Source organism: Leptodactylus fuscus, chromosome 8 (assembly GCF_031893055.1).
Source record: "Leptodactylus fuscus isolate aLepFus1 chromosome 8, aLepFus1.hap2, whole genome shotgun sequence".
NCBI classification, from domain to species: Eukaryota; Metazoa; Chordata; class Amphibia; order Anura; family Leptodactylidae; genus Leptodactylus; species Leptodactylus fuscus.
This window is the reverse complement of record NC_134272.1, coordinates 4,907,226-4,921,906: the sequence shown is the minus strand read 5'-3', so window position 1 is coordinate 4,921,906 and position 14,681 is coordinate 4,907,226. Positions and strand designations below refer to the sequence as shown.

General features: G+C 45.0%; 1 protein-coding gene across 3 annotated transcripts in view; it reads left to right on the top strand.

Annotated features, from left to right (window-relative positions):
- Window positions 1-14,681, top strand: part of PRKAR1B (protein kinase cAMP-dependent type I regulatory subunit beta) — a 107,228-nt gene that overhangs the window by 43,905 nt on the left and 48,642 nt on the right. The window lies entirely within an intron of this gene.

Here is a 14,681-nt window from a genome sequence, read left to right as displayed (position 1 = left end):
CATATCTCTGCATGTCTTAAAGGTGCACTGAGACCTTCCCACATGGATGAATCACATCTCCATGTTGTCTCATTAACGTTCCGATCGTCTACCCCTTATGTATTAATAGACTTTCACTATGGAATTAGGGGGTTTCCTGGTATCTTATGACCGCTCCATGGAAAACTCGACACCTAGCAGCCGGCATTCCTCCATTCACTTATATGGGCCCTTCAAGTTCTCAGACGCTTGTTTACAAGTTCAATAAGTTACTTATTATCATCACCTTTTACTTATCTGGTGGCGCCAAATACAACAGGACAGTCCTCGGCATTAGTCCCATAGTAGTAGTAGTAGTGGGCGCGTAAGCACCAGTCACATAAGGTCCATGGATCGCTCTGGGACCCCACACACTTAAAGAAGTCTATCACCAGACCCCAGTATCTTACCCCAGCCCTGCAGATAGATAGGTTACTGTCACCAGAACCAGCATATCACCCCAGCCCTGCAGATAGGTTACTGTCACCAGTACCAGCATATCACCCCAGCCCTGCAGATAGATAGGTTACTGTCACCAGAACCAGCATATCACCCCAGTCCTGCAGATAGATAGGTTACTGTCACCAGAACCAGCATATCACCCCAGTCCTGCAGATAGATAGGTTACTGTCACCAGAATCAGCATATCACCCCAGCCCTGCAGATAGATAGGTTACTGTCACCAGAACCAGCATATCACCCCAGTCCTGCAGATAGATAGGTTACTGTCACCAGAACCAGCATATCACCCCAGTCCTGCAGATAGATAGGTTACTGTCACCAGTACCAGCATATCACCCCAGTCCTACAGATAGATAGGTTACTGTCACCAGAACCAGCATATCACCCCAGCCCTGCAGATAGATAGGTTACTGTCACCAGACCCAGCATATCACCCCAGCCCTGCAGATAGATAGGTTACTGTCACCAGAACCAGCACATCACCCCAGTCCTGCAGATAGATAGGTTACTGTCACCAGAACCAGCATATCACCCCAGCCCTGCAGATACATAGGTTACTGTCACCAGAACCAGCATATCACCCCAGCCCTGCAGATAGATAGGTTACTGTCACCAGAACCAGCATATCACCCCAGCCCTGCAGATAGATAGGTTACTGTCACCAGAACCAGCATATCACCCCAGCCCTGCAGATACATAGGTTACTGTCACCAGCACCAGCATATCACCCCTGCCCTGCAGGTAGATAGGTTACTGTCACCAGAACCAGCATATCCCCCCAGCCCTGCAGATAGATAGGTTACTGTCACCAGAACCAGCATATCACCCCAGCCCTGCAGATAGATAGGTTACTGTCACCAGACCCAGCATATCACCCCAGCCCTGCTGATAGATAGGTTACTGTCACCAGTACCAGCATATCACCCCAGCCCTGCAGATAGATAGGTTACTGTCACCAGACCCAGCATATCACCCCAGTCCTGCAGATAGATAGGTTACTGTCACCAGACCCAGCATATCACCCCAGCCCTGCAGATAGATAGGTTACTGTCACCAGAACCAGCATATCACCCCAGTCCTGTAGATAGATAGATTACTGTCACCAGACCAGCATATCACCCCAGCCCTGCAGATAGATAGGTTAGTGTCACCAGACCCCAGTATATCACCCCAGCCCTGCAGATAGATAGGTTACTGTCACCAGACCAGCATATCACCCCAGCCCTGCAGATAGATAGGTTACTGTCACCAGAACCAGCATATCACCCCAGCCCTGCAGATAGATAGGTTACTGTCACCAGACCCAGCATATCACCCCAGCCCTGCAGATAGATAGGTTACTGTCACCAGACCCAGCATATCACCCCAGCCCTGCAGATAGATAGGTTACTGTCACCAGAACCAGCATATCACCCCAGCCCTGCAGATAGATAGGTTACTGTCACCAGACCCAGCATATCACCCCAGCCCTGCAGATAGATAGGTTACTGTCACCAGAACCAGCATATCACCCCAGCCCTGCAGATAGATAGGTTACTGTCACCAGAACCAGAAGGTCTGGAGTTATATGCTGGAGGATCATCAGCGGTTCCTTCTTCATGACATAGAGAAGTCTGCATATGGTGGCAGAGAGGTGGGCAGGTTGGGGTATGTATTGGACAACCAGTGATAGTCGCCAGTATATGTTGTCCTGTCCAGTCCCTATCACGTTCTTATCTCTTGCAATGCCTGATCGGTTTTTGTACACCTGCAATTGGTTTGCGCTGTCCCCGTTTTCCTTCACATTCCCTTAAGGTCGGTGGAATTTTTGTAGAATAATTTAATTTCGGACACATGTTGTCAATTTTCCCGTAACCACCTTCATGTTTGTGAATTTAAAATAGCATTTTTCTTGTCCGGCTTCTCGTATGCACCTGATATAATGTCACTTCAGGCTTTTAATCTGTCAGGCCATGTATGTGGTATAGGCGGGCACTTGGTTTTCATTATACGGCTAAATCGCCGCACTAAATTTAATAATCGTCTCGGAGCAAAGTTATGTCGAGTTAACCCAGAACACTCGATGCATTGGCTATAAATAAAAATGGTTTATTGTGCTCAACCCAAACACACTGTTTCTAATATTAAAATGAAAGGGAAATTGACGAGAAAAAAAAGCTTTTTATTAAAACATCACATTAGCAAAAGTCATCTGTGAATGTGCAACGTGAAATATGGCAAGTCAGAGGCTCCATGTTGGTCAGTTCTAGGCATATCGGGGCATTGGACTGGTTACCGTGAGATCTATGGCCTGTCCATAGGGACAAAAGATTTTCAGGTTGTCCGTATGGTGTGAGCCAATAACATGGCGGGTGCAATGGACGTCGTATAGAGTAGGAGCGCGGCCAAAAATCAAAGCTCAAGACCTCCTTAGGCTAAATTCACACCAAAGTCATTTATGGCCATGTGGCCTCAATGGTAAAAAAGATCACGTAGCCTTTAGGGTTGAGCGATCGGAAAAGATCGGATTCCCATCAGTGATCGAGTTAATTTCACGATCGCGATCGGAATTCCGATCCCGATCGTTTCCAGCGGGATCGAGGTCGGAAGTTATCTCAAGATCGATTGGGATCGGAAAGGATCGCATTCCGATCAGCGTTCGAACAGATTTCACGATCGCCATTAGGATTGGCTGGAAATCGGATTTTAAAATTGATCCTGAAATCTGAATCCTAGTAGCCTCACTTTTTGGCTGCAAGTCTGATTTTTGTCTCTGTCCAAAAAAGCAGTTGCATGACAGAAATTCCCCAAATGCACCTCGGGAGAGGGTCTTATAAGTCCATTGAAAGCAGTGTTGAGCGAATAGTATTCGAAACCTAGATTCGAATACCTCCGCTCTCATAGGAATGAATAGGAGCGGCCAATCGCAAAGGGGTTAAGTGCTGGCCGCCGGCACCTGCAGCGTGCCGGCCGCTCCCATTCATTCCTATGGAGTCAGGTATTCGAAACTAGAGTTTCGAATACTATTCGCTCATCTCCAGATCTAATCAGTTTTTATGATGGATGACGGATCACAGAAACTGATCACCTGCCATCACTGATGTGATCCCGGCCTTATATTGCACGAGATGTTTAAGACAGTGACATCTCTAGGAACCCATTACCATCATGTATGACCCTGCAGGACAGTATAGTGGGTGACACGTTCCCTTTAGCTCTGTGTTAAAGGGGTTTTACAAGCTGCAGGCTGTTTTTCACCCTCCACCTTTCCCAGGATAGGTCATCATCAGTATGTGATTGTTGGGGGTCCGTCCCCTGGACCCTGCACCGATCAGCTGATTCAGAGCTGCAGCACCCTGGCGCCACCTCTACACAGTGGACATGGACTTTAGCTGCGCCCGGCTCTTCCAGGTCAATAGTTTCCAGGATCAGCTGATCGTGCAGGGTCCAGTTGTCAGACCCCCACTGATCACATATTAATAACCTACCTGGGGGTTGGAAAACCCCATCAAGCTCAGCAAAGTGCAGGAAACCTGAACCATATAAAGACTTCTTATTAATAGAATGAGACAACCTGGGGTTAATGGTATTAATAGCCTTTTGACTCACGGCTAACACCTGATACGTGAGGATTCTGGGATGGAAGATGGTTCCGGTCGGCAGTAGTCACACTTCTACTAAACATGCCTCATTGTCCGAGCCGTGATTGAGGATCACTCACCGGCCGCTCACTTCCTTCCATAGAAATATAGGAAATGGGCTAAGGCCGGCGGTCAGAGACAGGTCACCGCTTATAATAGCCGTCATGTTTATCTGTCCTCCATGCTCGTCCACCGGTGATTTCCCACATGTTGGGCCGATGAGAAGGTATTTCCCAGTAGTTTGCTTTCCGATGACTTTGTCAGCAGCGAACAAAGGATTTCTACTGTTGGAAAACACGCCATATGTGATGACTGCAGCACTTCGGAGGATTCGGCTTACTTCATTTCAGGAAAATATGTATAAATCTTCCTGCAGTCTCGGCCCCAGACGGTCATCAGACGCGGAGCTTGTCTCGTGTTTTCATGCTATCAATGGGAAAAATGTGCTAAGTGCGTTCTTTATCATCTTTTCACATTTTTTTGTGTATTGTTGCGATGAATCCTCAGAGAAGACTATAAAACAGGCTTAGGAACAGGGGTGTAATTACGGGACGCCATGGCAGGTTCTGGAATAGGACCCCCACAGCCTTGGGAACAGACAGAACAGCAGTATACAGACGTGTATTACACGTGTATCTAAAATGGAAAGAACATGAAGCAAATGGTCTCATTATATATATGGAACCGTTTTGTGTCTGCAGCTACTAAACAAATCTTGTGTCTCCATAGTTACAGACTACAAACAGACCTAGCGTGTAGTCTGATCCGGCAGCTGTACTTTCTATCTGTCCTATACCCCTTGCTAATATAAAGGGGCCCTCAGTCAGGAGCCGCCATGACGGTAAAAGGGCATACATTAGTTATGGAAAATCCATAGGAGAATTGGTCATTTCTGGCACCCTCAAGGCTTGGGAGATTGGGGATCCTATGACCTCATTTTGTCTATTAGAACGAGTTTTCTCCCCATAGAAGTTAATGGACGCCTGTTTCTCTTGGCCATTTTTCCAAGGTCTTTCCTTCTGTAGTCTGCAAGGCCCAATCCGTGACACCATAGTCCTGTCTCAAAGGACCAATCCATGACACCAAAGTCCTGTCCCAAAGGACCAATCCATGACACCAAAGTCCTGTCCCAAAGGACCAATCCATGACACCAAAGTCCTGTCCCAAAGGACTAATCCATGACTCCAAAGTCCTGTCCCAAAGGACCAATCCATAACACCAAAATCCTGTCCCAAAGGACCAATCCATGACACCAAAGTCCTGTCCCAAAGGACTAATCCATGACACCAAAGTCCTGTCCCAAAGGAACAATCCATGACTCCAGAGTCCTGTCCCAGAGGACCAATCCATGACACCAAAGTCCTGTCCCAAAGGACCAATCCATGACACCAAAGTCCTGTCTCAAAGGACCAATCCATGACACCAAAGTCCTGTCCCAAAGGACCAATCCATGAACAAATTCCTGTCCCAAAGTGATCTTGGAGGTTCTCACTAAAGACTCCTGCATGGAGAACACCTGACGGACTTCGTGTATGACCACTGTTATTGCGACTTGTCTCTCCAGGGTTTGCGTCCCACCCTGGTTTCTGTCTTTCTTACTGAATTCGAGGACTGAGCAATAAAGAAATGGCTTAATAATGAAATGTAACATCCTTAATATTTGGTATAGCCATGACCGCGTCCTCCTCCTCCGATGGACCAGATCAATGGAGAGGCCATGCCAATGTGACCCTATGGCTAGCCTGTTTCTTCATCTCCTGCCCTGTATAAATAAATCTCCATCTCCGTAGACAGAGAGTATTAAGTAGATCCTCACAACACCGTACAGGAGATGAAGTTGTCACCATCATGTTATTTTCTATTTATAATTTTGGCGAGAGTTTGGCCTCGATATAAATGCCGGGACTGACAGATCTCTCCTCTCCGAGCTGTCAATCTTGAGAGGATATCAGAATATTCACTAATAGACTGGACATGGAAGCCAGCCGAAATAGTCAGGGTTGTATTAATATCTAGTTTACCGGCCCTACAATATATACTATAGTAGACATATTACCTAGAAGGACACCCTGGCAGTGGTCTAATAATGGTATGATCTGGTGGCGGTGACCACTATGTGAGTACACGTCACCGCCAGACACGTAGAGGTGGATCACATGACATTACGTCACATATATGGCCGCACAGTCAGTGGTGTCATGAGACTGTGAGTAAGCCCCAGCAAGGGCCGAAGTGTGTCGGATATTGTAATGGAGCCAACATTGGTTACTAAAGTATATTCCAATATCTATCATCAGACACAAATTTTCCCAGAAAGTTCCCCTTTAAAGGGATTCTACCATTCAAATCGAATTTTTTCTCACTAACACGTCGGAATAGCCTTAAGAAATGCTATTCGTCTCCTACCTTTAGATGTCTTTTCCGCGCTGCCGTTCCATAGAAATCCCGGTTTTCACTGGTATGCAAATGAGTTCTCTCGTAGCACTGGGGGCCAATGGTGCGAGAGAACTCTACAGTGCCACCTCCATCGTCTTCAGGAACGGGGTCTTCACACGTCTTCTTCTGGGGGTTGGCTTAAAACTTCTAGGCCTCGGGTCTATGGCAAAGCCAACTGCACATGCCTGCCGGCCACAAGTAAATGGCCGCTTGTACAGTATTGTAAGCAGCCATTTTCTTGTGGCCGGCGGGAATGCGCAGTCGGCTCTGTCCAAGGCCCAAGGCCTAGAAGTTTGAAGCCAAGCCCTAGAAGAAGACGCGGTGAAGACCCCATTCCTGAAGAAGATGGAGGTGACGCTGGAGAGTTCTCTTGCAGCATTGGGCCCGCCCCCAGTGCTGCGAGAGAACTCATTTGCATACCGGCGAAAACCAGCATTTCTACGGAACGGCGGCGCAGAGAAGACATCTAAAGGTAGGAGATGAATAATCTTTCTTAAGGCTATTCCGACGTGTTAGTGAGAAAAAAATTGATTTGAATGGTAGAATCCCTTTAAGCAGGAACAGACCGCCCTATAAGTGACGACGTTTGAGATACAAGTCCAAGACGAGGTGCCAGCTCAGGAGAGGAGAAGAACTGGCGTAGGATTGAGCAGGTGGAGTTTATGTGCACAACATCTCAGCCTATTTTTTGGGCCAACAATTCATTTCTTTTCGAGTGAAGGCCGAGGAGCGCGGTCACATGACCACAGCACAGCGCTCCGCCGGCCAGCAGGTGGTTTTCCAACATCAGTCCAGATCGGCTTTGTTTCCCTTTGATCTTGTTTTCTTCTTCTTTTATGATCAAGACGGAAGCGTTTATGGAAAAATCTTTTGGCTTCAGATGCAACGTAATCAAACATTTGCTTTGTATTAAAGGAGGATTCCGCGCAGCCTTGAAGTGTTAAACCTCAAGTACAGACTGTTACACGGGATGGATTGCACTTTTTGGGGGGGGTCTTAACACATGTAATAAGTCTTGTGTCTTGTTGGGAACTTCTTTTAAGACTCCGAATGGAAAGTTCTAGGAATGTGTCGCCGATTGTTTATTTATGAAAACCTGAGAGTGAAATGTATCACTTTATTCTAATCTGCTTTTATTTTCGGATTGTAAATTTTTTTAAAATTCTATTTTCTGCTCATGAATATGGGGGCGGCTATCTTGCCTGAGCTTCTCCTCTGTTAACAGCATTTAGTAATCTGCTTTACAGCATGGCAATAGCCTGGAGCCTACTCATTGAGGTCTATGGGGGAAGGGGGAGGAGATAAGCTGTGACGTCATCTATGGTCAGTAGTGATGTCATGATGGGGGTGTTATCTCCGGAGGTGTTATCTTCTTTTGTGATCCTATCTGCTTTTTCTGTGATCCTCACAGAACTGGCAAGTGTTCGTTTATTATTAGGCTTAGTGGGCAGAGTGAAAATTGCAGGATATAGTTTTGTCGTGGAAAAATAAAAATAAAATCATTAAAAAATATTTAAATTCACCTTAAGGAGTAGGATATTTTGGTGACACAGTCTCTTTAAAGGAACATGGCCCAAAAAAATAATATGCTTTACTTTAAATTATTATTTTTTAGCCAAAAAAATGGAATTTGATAATACAGACCTCATGAATAGATATATACAACCAAAATATAATTTGCCCCAACGTTCCATTATTGATGGTCTTGCCTCGTATTATCGGGATGATTTTTGGAAATCCCAATATTTCATTTTCCCCCAGACATAAAGTTTCCTCCAGTTGTTTAATAACCATCCACAGAAAGTTCTCTCACCCGTCTCCTGAATCTCCCGAGTGGTGACCCTGATATTCCTGAATGATTTGGTAGATTTTGTCAGAATGGATTTTATCCATTATATCACATTCCCCTCACTATGGGGGACCCTTTGCAGGACATTGCAAGCGGAATCTGCGGCGAAGTCTCCTACAGAAACGTAGATGTGAACCTAGCCTGACTTTGTGGTAACCTGGGTCCTGATTCGGCTAAGTCCGTCCACTCTGGTGAAGAGGTCGAGGCTGTCTTAAACTCTACCACAGGGGTAGGAAACCTTTGGCTCTCCAGCTGCTGTGAAACTACAACTCCCAGCATGCTCCATTCACTTCCATGGGAGTTACAAGAACAGCAGAGACAGTATGCATGCTGGGAGTTGTAGTTTTGCAACAGCTGGAGAGCCGTACGTTCCGTAGCTTAGGAAACTGCTTTATGTTATCTGCCAGTTTCTGCAGTTTTGGGAATTACTTTAGAGGCAATTCCATTACACCGTACACTATGTGAATACAGGCCTCTCCATACTTGTGGTTGTGCCTGGTACTGCAGCTCACTCTTAGTCAGTGCTCATGGGCCCCAATGGAGATTTGCAGTAGGGGCCCCCACTATAGCTCTCTATGTTCCACTTTCCTTCTTCTTCACACTTGTCAGCTGCAGTTCTGCCCCAGTAATGATATTTCCCCTTTGTATTGCATTCTTAGTATCGCACACACCGGCCCCCAGGAGACGCCGCGCACATTTACTGTCACCGAACTTATTAAAATTACATTTCTTTTAAATGAAAATCTTCACGCGCCTTCGGGTAATGCGCAGGACGGGGCTGTCCTTAAAAACAGTTCCAATATGTCAAGTTAATGATCTGCATAATATTAATATAGATCTGTATAATCCCTCTTCCATTTCAGTCTCTCCATAGAGAAAGGAAAGATCTCTGCCTGCAGGCGGCGCCGCCGCGCACATGAGACACCTTCTATACGTCTATAAGTTGTACATTGTAGGAAGGTATGAAAGTCCCGTAGGAAAGACATAGGAGGTATAACCATAGATAGTTCTAGATGGAGAAGGTAACTCAGAAATTGTCCTCCTACCAGAACCCCCCGAGATCAGCTGTAATCTATGGGGAAACCTGGCTGTTCAGTTTCCCTGCAGCGCCCCTACGAGGTGGATTTAGGTATTACACAATGTCCATTCAGAGCACTGGCTTGTCTGTATCCTCCAGAGAGATGGACACTCCTTATACCTGCACCCAAATGTAGTCAAGAGATGCAATTCCTAAACAAAGGCGTCGGGCACCTTTAAACGTCAGCCAGGGGTGACTTTAATAACTGGTGTGCCTTTAATTCTCCCATTGTTGGGGGTGGGATTGGGTGTCGGTGCTTCACAAAGGCCCCCCCTTCCCTTATGGACATGTGGAAGTTATGCTTAAAGTGATTTCTTTTACATTGTCTGAAGCCGATCAAGAATAAGAGGAAACCTGATCACATGTGAGAGGATTAGGCTCAGGTCTTATGGCCGAGAGCCAGGAAGGGTATTGCAAGTGTATAGACTCCCTAGAGCGGCGTATATCAGAGCTGCCATTTTAACATCTCATGCATCAACGTGAGCAGGCCGTAACACGAAAGACCTGGAACATCTCGCTCTGGGAAGAACATTTTTTATCAAATATTTTTACCCAATTTGAACCTTGGGGTCTTCAAGTCTGTGACCTCTGATTGTAAAAGGAATTTCAACCTGGTTAGGAATAAGAAGGAGCCAAGATGTGAAACAAGCCGCGGAAGGAGCAAATCTGTGCCCAGAATGATGGAGATCTCAGAATAGCCAGGAGCCATGTCTGTCAACAGCCGAGAGGAATAATCACTTCCTACCGAATTCATAAAGATTGTGGAGGGAAAGACAAGTTACTTATTGTCAGACATTACTCATGGAAATGGCAACAGTCTATCATCTATCTATCTATCTATCTATCTATCTATCTATGTCATATCTATCTATTTATCTATCTATATCTATCTATCTATCTATCTATCTATCTATCTATCTATGTCATATCTATCTATTTATCTATATCTATCTATCTATCTATCTATCTATCTATCTATCTATCTATCTATCTCCTATCTATCTATCTATCTATTTATCTATCTATCTCCTATCTATCTATCTATCTATCTATCTATCTATCTATCTATCTATCTCCTATCTATCTATCTATCTATCTATGTCATATCTATCTATTTATCTATCTCTATCTATCTATGTCTATCTACCACATATAGAGGATCCAGATGTTTCATTGGATGTCGTCTGGCCAAATACAGCCGTAACTCGAGGCGTTTACAGATCTATGTATAATATGTAAAGCATTGAGAAACGTGTCCCTGCAATATTCCTGATAAGTGTTCATGACTTAAGTATGAGCCGTTCAGTTGTCTTCAAGTTATGTTTAGGATGTAAAAGTGTAACGTTCTCAGTGTTGGATGTCCCGTAACTGTCAGCGCGTTCTGGTTACCAAACCAGTCTGACTTTTAGGCCAGCATGAAGAGCATTGTCTACCCAGTATTCACCCTAAAGCAGGGATCCGGACTTTGCTGCAATGAGCCCGGCAGTCCCTGCCTCTTAAGATGGGGCTGAGGTTGGAAGACACTGGTCCAGGGTGGGGCGAAGCTTCAGCAGTCTGGATAGATAATGACCAGGTACAAGCTGGTGGTCAGGGCTGGCGGCAAAGGTGCAGAGGTCAGGATCAGGACAAGGTCAGACATGAGTAACAGGACAGGAATAGCAGAACGATATATAGTCAGGAACAAGCCGAGGGTCAGTCAGCAGGAACACGTCAGATCTAACCTGCCAGGAAGATTATTACTCAGGCCAAGAAGAGCGGCTGAGCAGACTTATATAGGGGAGGGACAGGGTGGCTGGGTTGCCAAGTGTGAATGTGGAGATGTCGTCCAAGATAACTGTGGACCAACCTCTATCTAGAGCGTGAGGACAAGGAAAGCCTATTGTGAACAGTCAAGGAAAGCAAGTACCATGGCGTGAGAACCTCAGCCTCGCCTTCCAGTATGTAGCAGCGGCCTCGTCTAGTGATCTGTCCTGGTGACTCTTCAGTATATGATACACATACATGATACATATATATATATACATATGCATATATTATACATAGACTCTCTAATACATGATACATATATATACATATATGATACATAGGCTCTCTGATACATGATACATACATATACATATATGATACATAGACTCTCTGATACTCCGTATGTCTTCATGTTATGTATAGGGGATCAGTATGGCCCAGGTTTGATTGACGCGATCACATGCCAGGGTTTGCCGTTCGGCCGGATCCAGCGCATACACGAGAGCTCGCATCTTGCGTATCTAGTTTTCGTCTTTTCCCTTCGCCCCTCTTGCACCTGTTATTTCAATTAGACGGAGTCATATCATGTGGGATTTATTTCAGGCTTTGTTTCATCCATTTTTAGGGTTTATGTAAGTCATTAGTCGAAAGGAGATTTTTCTGCCCTGAAGTCACAGAAATTCTGAGATTTTTGTGTAACAAATAAAAATGTTGAAGAAAATGTCTATTATATGGTGGAGCGTAAGCCTGGTCTGTATACAGGGGAGGCCTGCTTAAAGGAGAGGTCTGTATAAAGGGGAGGTTTGCTTAAAGGAGAAGTTTGTATAAAGGAGATATCTGTATAAAGGAGAGGTCTGCTTAAAGGAAAGTTCTGTATAAAGGAGAGGTCTTCTTAAAGGAGAGGTCTGTATAAAGAGGAGGCCTGCTTAAAGGAGAGGTCTATATATAGAAGAGGTCTGCTTAAAGGAGAGGTCTGTATATAGACGAGGTCAGTATATAGAAAAGGTCTGTATATAGACAAGGTGTGTATATATAAGATGTCTGTATATAGAGAGGTGGTCTGCATACAGAAGAGATGGTCTTATGGAGAGGCTTTAGTATATATCTCTATGGCACTATCTACCAGTCGGGTTATTACAGCTACTACTTAAAGGGAGTGTCTAATGAACACGACCTCGGTCTCCCTGCACCACTAGGGAATACGGATATTACAGAGGTGCGTGTAAGGATGGGAATATCGCTGTAATCTTCTAATATTGGGTCACTGTCTCATTAGTCTATATAGTCATAGGAAAGGCCAGAGCCCTCGATGTTTCCACCAAACCTTCTGCAGACATCTGCTGTTTTATAACTTCAGCCCTTCAGGAACCAAAGCTATACTTCTATTTGATTGTAAGCTCCCAAGTATCTCACAGCAGATCATGTATTTACAGGCGCCATCTTCATCCCAAGTACTCTAGGGCACATAATGGCTTCTTCCACCATGTAAGTGACAGGTGCACTTTAAGGAGGACAACACTTCTCAACGTCTTGACTTTGGAATGATATCAGATCCACAAAGGATGTGTCAGATGTGACTACTCGTGAGCTGTCAGGAGTCCTGGAGATGCTGCTGATGTGTCACTGCGGCTGAATGAAGGGATAATGCATTCCCGCAGCCCTAGGTCCTGTCTACTTAACAAGTCCAAACAGAATAGGAAGCAAGAAAGCTCCCAGGAGACTCTTCTCATTAAGACGTCCTTCCATTTACAAGTTAGCCTTGTTGCATATGTAATAGATTGGGAGACGTGTGATAATGGAGTTTAGGAGAACTTTAGAATCGGATATCCAGCAAAAAATGGTGAAAAACACATTATATATATACACATGTGCATATGGTGAAGGGCACAGGGAGAAAATACAGAGGTAGTTCTAACCGTGTGCATGTCACCGGGAGGCGTTTACACGGCATGGATGACATATGTGCTGCGGTTAGTGAGCCCGGGCCGCTCATTGGACAGGAATCGGACCTTCATGAGCCTCATACACAAGACTGTGGATTACACAGGTTTATGGGGCCATAGAAATGAATGGGTTACACTGTTGTGTCCATGAGGCCTGAACAACATTTTATGGACCACTTTTAACATATAAATGTTGGGGCCCCTATATATATTCTTAAAGGAGTATGCCCATAGGGCTAATGAGCCATTTACTGCCTCCAAGAGGCCCAAGATCTTCTTTTCTTCCTTGAGGAGGATGTCAGCAAAGGTCCTAGAAGCTGCACCAACCGATAACACGGAGCGAGGTATTAAGGGCATAGGGGACCTGACTGTGATAGAGGGGACTATGGGGAGCAGATTATATGAGATGCAGGGGAGGAACTGGGAGACATTTTGATAAGAACTGGAGAGCAGGACTTGGTTCTCACAGAAGTTCTCGATTGTATCTGCAGGTATTTCCTATTGCACAGCAACCAATGCTAGAAAAAAAGGTCACACTGCGATCATATGATTTATTGAAGAAGGTGCAAGTAAGATAAGGAACAACTCTGACTGTGGAAGGGATCAATTAGTATCCTGTAACAATCCCACTTATGAACTTGATAGGTTATGATGGATATAATCATGAGACATCACCAATGGATACAACCATCAACGCAGGCACCGGTCAGAAACCCAGACGTTTCCTCATTGTGACCAGGTTGTCTTCTTGTGCATACATCGTCCCGGCTTATTTCTGTAAGATAACCTTACCGCAATAAGGAAATCACGGCCGGGCTTCGGACAAGTCTTGGTAATCTATGAAGACAAAAGACTGTCGCCGCTAAGATCGGGATCACATCAGTGTTGTCTCCTAAAGATCATTAGGTATCTTATATGGCAATATAGCAGCTCTATTATATTAAAGGTATATATCAGGACACTATCGTATATGTGAGCCATATACTATATACACCTTCAGAGATTAACCCTCGCACTCTCTTATCCCTGCACAGTCAGTTTTGTTTTGGCACCATCAGTGTGACCCCTTTCTTCCCCCCCAAACACACACACCTGCTAATACCCAGCGGTGGAAGTAATTCTACATTTCCAGGAGGAATAATAGAGGAACAGCACAACATAGAAGATGCTTCAGAATTGTTACTTTATGGGGAATGCAAGTATTTATTCAAACCTGTCAAGAAAGGCGGCGAGTCCTCTGTAAGATCCTCCTGTCAGGTCAAAGTGCCAACACGCTATACTGACGTATGTATATAGGTATGATAGATATTAGCATAGCATATATCAGGATACGGGTGCCTGTGTACGCTGCCGAGTGACATGTGTGAGGATCTCAGGATGCCTGGCAATCCTATGCATCAGCAAAACCGTCCAGGAATGTCCAATGTGAGTGTGCAAAGCGCTCGTAGGGTATTTATTAGGGAGAAAACAAGGGTCGCCCTGGGAGGCAATCCTACAACGCCAGACAGCCTGTCATATTAAATAAAGTT